The sequence below is a fragment of the Gekko japonicus genome, unplaced genomic scaffold (assembly GCF_001447785.1).
Source record: "Gekko japonicus isolate JY-2015 unplaced genomic scaffold, Gekko_japonicus_V1.1 scaffold10, whole genome shotgun sequence".
Classification (NCBI taxonomy): domain Eukaryota; kingdom Metazoa; phylum Chordata; class Lepidosauria; order Squamata; family Gekkonidae; genus Gekko; species Gekko japonicus.
In genome coordinates, this window is record NW_015167526.1 from 2,029,329 (window position 1) to 2,037,383 (window position 8,055).

The 8,055-nt window shown below is 51.9% G+C and overlaps 1 protein-coding gene across 1 annotated transcript in view; it reads right to left on the reverse strand.

Moving 5' to 3' along the window:
* Window positions 1–8,055, reverse strand: part of RPH3A (rabphilin 3A) — a 134,762-nt gene that overhangs the window by 106,577 nt on the left and 20,130 nt on the right. The gene's annotated exons all lie outside the window — the stretch shown is intronic.

An 8,055-nucleotide genomic window follows, 5' to 3' on the forward strand; every position in this document is an offset into this window, starting at 1 on the left:
CCTGACCTTGGTCCAACAAGAAGGTACACCTGGCTGTAACACCCCTTCGAAATTCCCGTCCCAGTGAATTGCAAGCTGGGGAAGAAGAAGGAGGAGGAGGAGATTGGATTCATACTCCGCCCTTCACTCGGAGTCTCAGAGCGCCTTACAAACTCCTTTCCCTTCCCCTCCCCACAACAGACACCCTGGGAGGTCGGTGGGGCTGAGAGGGCTCTCTCGAGGACTGCTCCTGAGAGAACAACTCTGAGAGAACTATGGCTTGCCCAAGGTCATCCAGCCAGGTGCAAGTGGAGGCATGGGGAATCAAACCCGGTTCTCCCAGATTAGACTCTGCGCTCTTAGCCACTACACCAAACTGGCTCTCCAATACACCAAGCTTACTTCTATGATAAGAAGAGGAGATCGGATTTATACCCCGCCCTTCACTCGGAGTCTCAGAGCGGCTTACAAACCCCTTTCCCTTCCCCTCCCCACAACAGACACCCTGGGAGGTCGGTGGGGCTGAGAGGGCTCTCTCGAGGACTGCTCCTGAGAGAACAACTCTGAGAGAACTATGGCTTGCCCAAGGTCATCCAGCCAGGTGCAAGTGGAGGCATGGGGAATCAAACCCGGTTCTCCCAGATTAGAGTCCGCGCACAACCACTACACCAAACTGGCTCTCAGCAGACAGATCTTTCCCAAAAGGATTGCCAAGTTCTCCTGAAGTGTTTGGTTTCCGGCACGTGAAAGACACTGTCGATGTTCTAACCACCACCACCCCTGGTATTGTAGATTTGTTTTCATTCTGGGTTGTAGGTTTTTTTTACGCACCATCGGCCCCTGTAATATGTGCTGGTTTATCAGCGCACAATTTGCATTGGACAATTAGCACATTTTATGGGAGAATTTCGGTGCCGAGAAAAGAACACCGAATCACAGGTTCCGTTTGCATGAGCGGAGAGCAGAGCTGTGGGACCCCAAAGCATCCCTCCTCCCTCTCTGTGTCTGGGCGTCCGGGGTGCAAATCCAAGAGCATCCGACTTTTCCGCTATGACAGCGGAAGGGTTCAGCCACGGCACCCCTCAAACTGGCCTGACAGAGAATCTAGAATTTTGCTTTGAGGCTGGCAAAGGTGGGCGGGGGGGGGAAACCCGCGCTGAGCCTTTCATCCCAACGCGCCGCAGCGTTTTGACGGGCCTTTCCACCCCCCACCAGCTCTCTTCACATCCCAGCTCTGCAATGCAGCGTTCTTAAATACCGACGGCTTCTCTGGCAGCTAACGCCAGCGATCAGGAACTGCTTCGGATGGCTGTCTTGGTTTCTTGGTTTGGTTTTTTTTTTTTTTTTTGCTTTACATTGACAAACCCAAAGGTAATTAATCTCATTCAAGGAAAGGCTAAGCACTCTTTGGGGAGAAAACAAATAGAAATGAGAGAGAGGGGAGAATATGTTTCTTGTAGGGGCCAACCACACTGTCTAGCAGGGTGCTAGAGACTAAAGCCTCCCCTGCCCGGTGCCCCTCTCACAGGCACACTGCCTCTAAACATGGAAGTTCCATTTAGGCCTCCTGGCAAAGCCCTGTGGACAGACACACACCCCCCTTCACGATTTTGTCAGCTGTCCTGTTAAAGTCACCCAAGTCAGTGACCCTCCCCAGGTGGCAGTCAGCTGAACAGATCCCTTCTCTGTCATAAGGAAGAATCCCTCCCTTTTGCCTAGCCTTCATCTACTGCCCCGTCAGCTTTATTAAAAGGTAAAGGTTCCCTTGCTCGAAAGCCAGTCAAATCCGACTCTAGGGTTGCGGTGCTCATCTCCATTTCAAAGCTGAAGAGCCCGCGCTGTCCGAAGACATTTCCGTGGTCATGTGGCCAGCATGACTAAACACCAAGGCGCACGGAACGCTGTTCCCTTCCCACCACAGTGGTACCTATTTATCTACTTGCAATTTCTTGCTTTCGAGCTGCTAGGTTGGCAGGAGCTGGAACTAGAGACGGGAGCTCACTCCGTCATGCGGCACACTCGGGTCTCGAACTGCTGAACTACCGACCTTCCACAGCCTGCAGTTCAGCGTCTTGACCACTTGAGCCACCGCAGCTCCACTCAGCTTTATTAGGTCATCCCAAATTCTAGAATAACGAGAGAGGGAGAGAGAGAGAGAGAAAAGTCTCTCTGTCCCCACTTTCTCTGCGCCGCCACGCCTCATTCTAGAGTCTTCTGCCAAGACGCTCCTTAGATGCCTCCTTCCGATGAAAAAAAGCCGAATGCTCCTTTAGCTTTTCCTCCCCGGGGAAGACGCACCCCAAGTAGTAAGAAGTTCCCAGGCTGGGGAGAAGGGCTTTTCAGGATCGGTTTCATTGAGCAGTGGTAAAAAGTCCGACGGGTCATCTGCCTTGAGTCTCTTTGAGACGGGCGGCCTATGAATTTTGCTAGGGGTCAGGCCCTGTAGCTACAGTGGGGTATCTTGGGGCCCGGCCCTCCAATTTACTGCCAAGGCCGCCCCTGTTTCCCATCCAGCCCAGCCCCTGTGATTTCCAATTTTTTAAATTTTATATGTGGTGCTCCCTTGGGGGCGTGCGCAGGGTGCCCCCCGACTTATTTAAAGCCTCCCCCCAATTAAAAAATTCTGGATACGAGCCTGCTAGGGGTTTGTTATTCAGAAATTGCTGGAACAAGCACACACGGACTAGCCTGCAAGCAGCAGTCCCCCCACCCCCACCAAGCAAGCCACATGCATTTGCACCCCCACACACACATTCACAGGCTGCTTTGCGCAAACTACACCAGTTTGGTGTCGTGGTTAAGTGCACGGACTGGCATGGACTCTAATCTGGGACCACCGGGTTTGATTCTCCACTCCTCCACTGGCACCTGCTGGATGACCTTGGGCAAGCCGTAGTTCTGATAAGAACTGTTCTTGAAAAAGAGCAGTTTGTGTCAGAGCTCTCTCAGCCCCGCCTACCTCACAGGGTGTCTGTTGGGAGGGGAAAGGAAAGGAGTTTGTGAGCCGCTCTGAGACTCCTTTGGGCTGTGAATGGCGGGGTATAAATCCAATCTCTTCTTCTTCTTCACTGGTTATGTTCCAGGCTACTCAAATTTCTGCTCGCCCCCCCAAAACCAAGTGAACAGGACGTATGTAGAAGCCACCAGCCGTCGAGGCCCCATTAAAGCCATCTCTCTGGCCAGTGTCCCTTCTGAGCTGAGCTAGTGTGAGCTAGCTCACAGTTTTTTTAGCCTCCGGCTCACACATTTTTGTCTCCGCCCGGGAAGGACGGCTCCGGAGCAAACTGATTTACGCAGCAGCCAAAGCGCTCGCTCACAACTTGAATGCCTGCGGCTCACAAAGCAGAACTGTTGCTCACAAGACTCCACAGCTTAGAGGGAGCATTGCCTCTGGCTATGAAAACTAAAGAGAAACTCGCCTTTGCCCTGAATGGCCAGAAGAGGAAACACTCATTTGCCCTTCTGATGCCGCCCGGACTGAGCTGCGGTCTCTTTGGGTGACGTAGACAGAAGGCCAGCCATTACGTTCAGATTCCTCTTCACAACTCGTGGCATGAACAGGCCGAGACGAGAATTGTTCTGTTGAGCTTTGCAGCTGCATAGACTCTCTGATTTGAAGCTGGCCGGCCACTGCGTGAGACAGAATGCTGCGCTAGACAGACCCCTGGTTATAAAAATAGCACATCGTAAGTGTGGGGACACTTCAGCTGTGCAGTCGTACAACAACCCAGTAGGGTAGGACTGCAGTCCTGTTTCCAAGCGGCAGACGGTAAATGCGGAAGTCTGCTTTATACTAGATGAAGGGAAGAGATGGGATTTATACCCTGCCCTTCGCTACCCGAAGGAGTCTCAGAGTGGCTTACAATCTCCTTTCCTGTCCCCTCCCCACAACAGACACCCTGTGAGGGAGGCGGGGCTGAGAGAGCTCTTGACAGAACTGCCCTTGAGAGAACAGCTCTGAGAGAACTTGTGACTGACCCAAGGTCATCCAGCAGCTGCATGTGGAGGAGTGGGGAATCAAACCCAGTTCTCCCAGATTAGAGTCCGCCACTCTTAACCACTACACCGGCCATTGTCTCTTGTACCAAGCGGTAGTTTTTTCCCCAGCATCTCGAGATCCTTTAGCTGGAAATGATGGTGGGATAAAACCTGGGACCTGCTGTGTGCAAAGAATCCCCCCCTCGACCCTCCACTGAGCCACAGGCTCCTAGACTACGGTCACCTTACAAGTTCATGCCCATTAAGGGATGTGAACCAGGGATCCTGGGTTTCCCAAGGGTCTTTTTTGTTGTTGCTGGCAAATTGAGTGCAGCACTTTAACAGCATCATCTTTTAAGACATTGAATAGCTCAGCTGGAATACCATCACCTCCACTAGCTTTGTTGTTAGTAATGCTTTCTAAGGCCCATTTAACTTCACATTCCAGGATGTCTGGCTCGAGGTCAGTGATTACGCTGTCGTGGTTGTCAAGGACATTGAGGTCTTTCTTGTATAGTTCTTCTGTGTATTCTTGCCATCTTTTCCTAATCTCTTCTGCTTCTGTTAGGTCCCCAAGGGTCTTCCCCATAGCTAAATGGTAAAGTGCATGGACTCTAATCTGGGAGAACCGGATTCGATTCCCCACTCCTCCTCCACTTGCAGCTGCTGGATGACCTTGGGCAAGCCACAGTTCTCTCAGAGTTGTTCTTGAAAAAGAGCAATTTCTGTCAGAGCTCTCTCAGCCCCACCTACCTCACAGCGTGTCTGTTGTGGGGAGGGGAAGGGAAAGGCGTTTGTAGGCTGCTCTGAGACTCCTTTGGGTAGTGAAGGGTGGAGTATAAATCCAATCTCTTCTCTTCTTCTTCCCCACACTGGCTCACCACGCACTGGCTTTTGTCTCATGCATCTGTCTTGAAAAAATGTCTTTCAGTTGGCAGGGAGGTTTAAGGCTGATCAGTGCGGTAGCCAGCTATTAAGGCGGCTCCAAGCTTTGCTATGGGGTTTTCCGTCCCAATTAAAACCCTGCTTGACAAAGCCCCCCGGAGGAATGAGCGCAGCATTTGCTGACAACTGACTGTGGACACGGAGAGGCTGAGTCAGTCATTGCGTGCGGAAAACCTGATTGGAAGCCGAGAGCTAGGAGCACAATAGGCCTGCCAATTATTATTTTTTTATCTTTAAGAACAATGCACCAAACGCAACATCCCTCCCACCCCAACTGGAAAACCCGGCCCCCTAATCTCAAATGTGGCTGCAATATTGGTGGTGCAGCAAAGGCACCGTGTGCACGCTCAGAGATTCCTGCCGGTGAGAAATATTACATGACAAATGTGGACAATCACGACCAGTGTTCCCTCTAAGCTGAGTTAGTGTGAGCTAGCTCAGTTTTTCAGCCTCCGGCTCACACATTTTTTGTCTTACCTCAGGAAGGATGGCTTCAGAGCAAGCTAATTTATGCACTAGACATATTGCTTGCTCACAACTTTAATGCCAGTAGCTCACAAAGTAGAATTTTTGCTCACAAGACCCCACAGCTTAGCGGGAACATTGATCACGACCAGTGTTCCCTCTAAGCTGAGTTAGTGTGAGCTAGCTCACAGTTTTTTAGCCTCCGGCTCACACATTTTTGTCTCAGCTCAGGAAGGATGGCTCCAGAGCAAGCTAATTCATGCAGTAGTCAAATCACTCGCTCACAACTTTAATGCCAGCAGCTCACAAAGTAGAATTTTTGCTCACAAGACTCCACAGCTTAGCGGGAACATTGATCACGACATGGTCAAAGAACAAATGTTAAGAAAACAGTCGTGAGAGTCTGACCCACAAATCGGGCAGTCTACAAGACTTGCATGCCATTTTGCCTGACCTGCTGCCCTCACTAAGCCTCGGGGGGGGGGGATTGGCTTTCCCCCATCTTCTGTCTTTAAGGTGTGAATAAAACAAAATATTGCACAAGGATATTTTAAAAACTCAATATAGATTACATGATTTCCTATGGTCGTACCCATGGAGATGCCCAACTTGCCCCCGGCCTGAGGTGTACAAATGGCTGGCAGTTTGGCTAAGGCCCCTGTGCCTCAACAAAGACAGAAGGACTAAGATCTTACACACAAGAAGCCTGGCTGAAAATCGCTCTCGGCCTCATTTCTGCCGCGCAAGAGCGAACCTTTAGCCTCCTGCACAGGAGGAGGAATGAAACACCAACGGCTTGTCAGGGAAACGCAGCTTCCCTCCCCACAGCTCATTCACCTCTCCTGCAGGACCGGAACACAATTTGTTCCCGTTCCAGTTGGCTGTGGAGGGAGCTTAGAGCCGCCTCTGCTGCAACACAGGGCTTCTTGCGCTCTCGCTGTGCGCACCTGCAGCCTAACAAAGATAAATCTCCCCGGGCATCCGGAAAACCGCTGTCGACAACAGCAGCGGAGCAGAATCAAAGTTCAGCTCCAGAGCGGCCAACGGCAGCCCAGCCGCACCCCTCCCTTGCGCAGGGGGACCCTTCCTCCTGGACTGCTCCCCAGGGTCTACCTGGATGGACATCGGAGGCTACCTTAGTCCATAAGAACATCAGAGAAGCCAGTGTTGGATCAGGCCAGTGGCCCCTCCAGACCAACACTCTGTGTCACACAGTGGCCAGAAATACCTCAAGAGGTCCAGCAGTGGGGCCAGGACACTAGGAGCCCTCCCACTGTTGCCCCCCCCCAAAGCACCAAGAATACAGAGCGTCACTTGCCCTAGCCTGATAGTTCCTATCTATACCCTGTGGCTAATAGCCACTGATGGACCTCTGCTCAATATATTTATCCAATTCCCTCTTGAAGCCGTCCATGCTTGTAGCCGCCACCACCTCCTCCTGTGGCAGTGAATTCCATGTGTTCATCACTCTTTGGGTGAAGAAGGACTTCCTTTTATCTGTTCTAACCCGGCTGCTCAGCAATTTCATGGCGTGCCCACGAGTTCTTGGATTGTGAGAAAGGGAGAAAAGGACTTCTTTCTCAACCTGCTCTATCCCATGCATAATTTCATAAACCTCGATCACATCACCCCTCAGCCATCGTTTCTCCAAGCTCAAGAGCCCCAAGCGCTTTAACCTTTCTCCATAGGGAAAGTCTTCCAACCCTTTTATCATCCTAGTTGCCCTCTTCTGCCCTTTCCCCAATGCTAGAATATCCTTTTTGAGGTGTGGCGACCAGAACTGTACACAGTACTCCAAATGAGGTCGCGCCAGGGGCATTATGATATTGGCTGATTTGTGAGAAAGGGAGAAAAGGACTTCTTTCTCTACCTTTCGCTTTCTCTAGTCCATTTAGCGGAGAATTGGCCCCTGCTAAGGCACGGCCCTCGGCCGGCGCCTGTCCCTGCCAGTCCTCTCGCCCAGGAGTGCCAATTCTGATCCGCAATGGCTCTCCAGGGTCACCAGCACCAAAGAGTGGTTCCCAACACCTGCCACCCCAAACCCCATAACTGCAGATTTAACCTGGCGCCTTCAGCAGGCAAGCTCTCTCATGACCAGTGTTCCCTCTAAGCTGAGTTAGTGTGAGCTAGCTCACAGTTTCTAGCCTCCAGCCCACACATTTTTGTCTTCGCTCAGGAAGGGTGGCTCCAGAGCAAACTGATTTATGCAGCAGCCAAATCGCTCGCTCACAACTTGAGTGCCAGTAGCTCACAAAGTAGAATTTTTGCTCACAAGACTCCACAGCTTAGAGGGAGCATTGCTCAAGACCACATGAAGTTCCAGACGGGATCGGTTAGGAGGTGAGGCAAAAGGCTGGAGACAAACCCCTCCCCGGCTGCTGCCAGTCCAAGAAGACGTGCCTGGCCTTGATGGACCACAGGTCGGACTTGGATGGAGGCCGCATCCCCCGGTGGGCCTCTGTCATGGTCTCCCTGGGCTGGTCCAGCAGCGTCTCTCCAGGGTCCCAGGCAGAGGGAGGTCTTCCTCAGGACCTGTCACCTGAGACCCCCCCCCCACTAGAGATGCCGGAGGTCTGATCCACATAGAGCCTCCTTCTGCCCTGTTCTGCCCCTGAGCAGACAGCGGGGTGGGGGGGTCACTCATCCTCAGTATTTGAGGGCTTTTTTTGTAGAAAAAGCTCAGCAGGA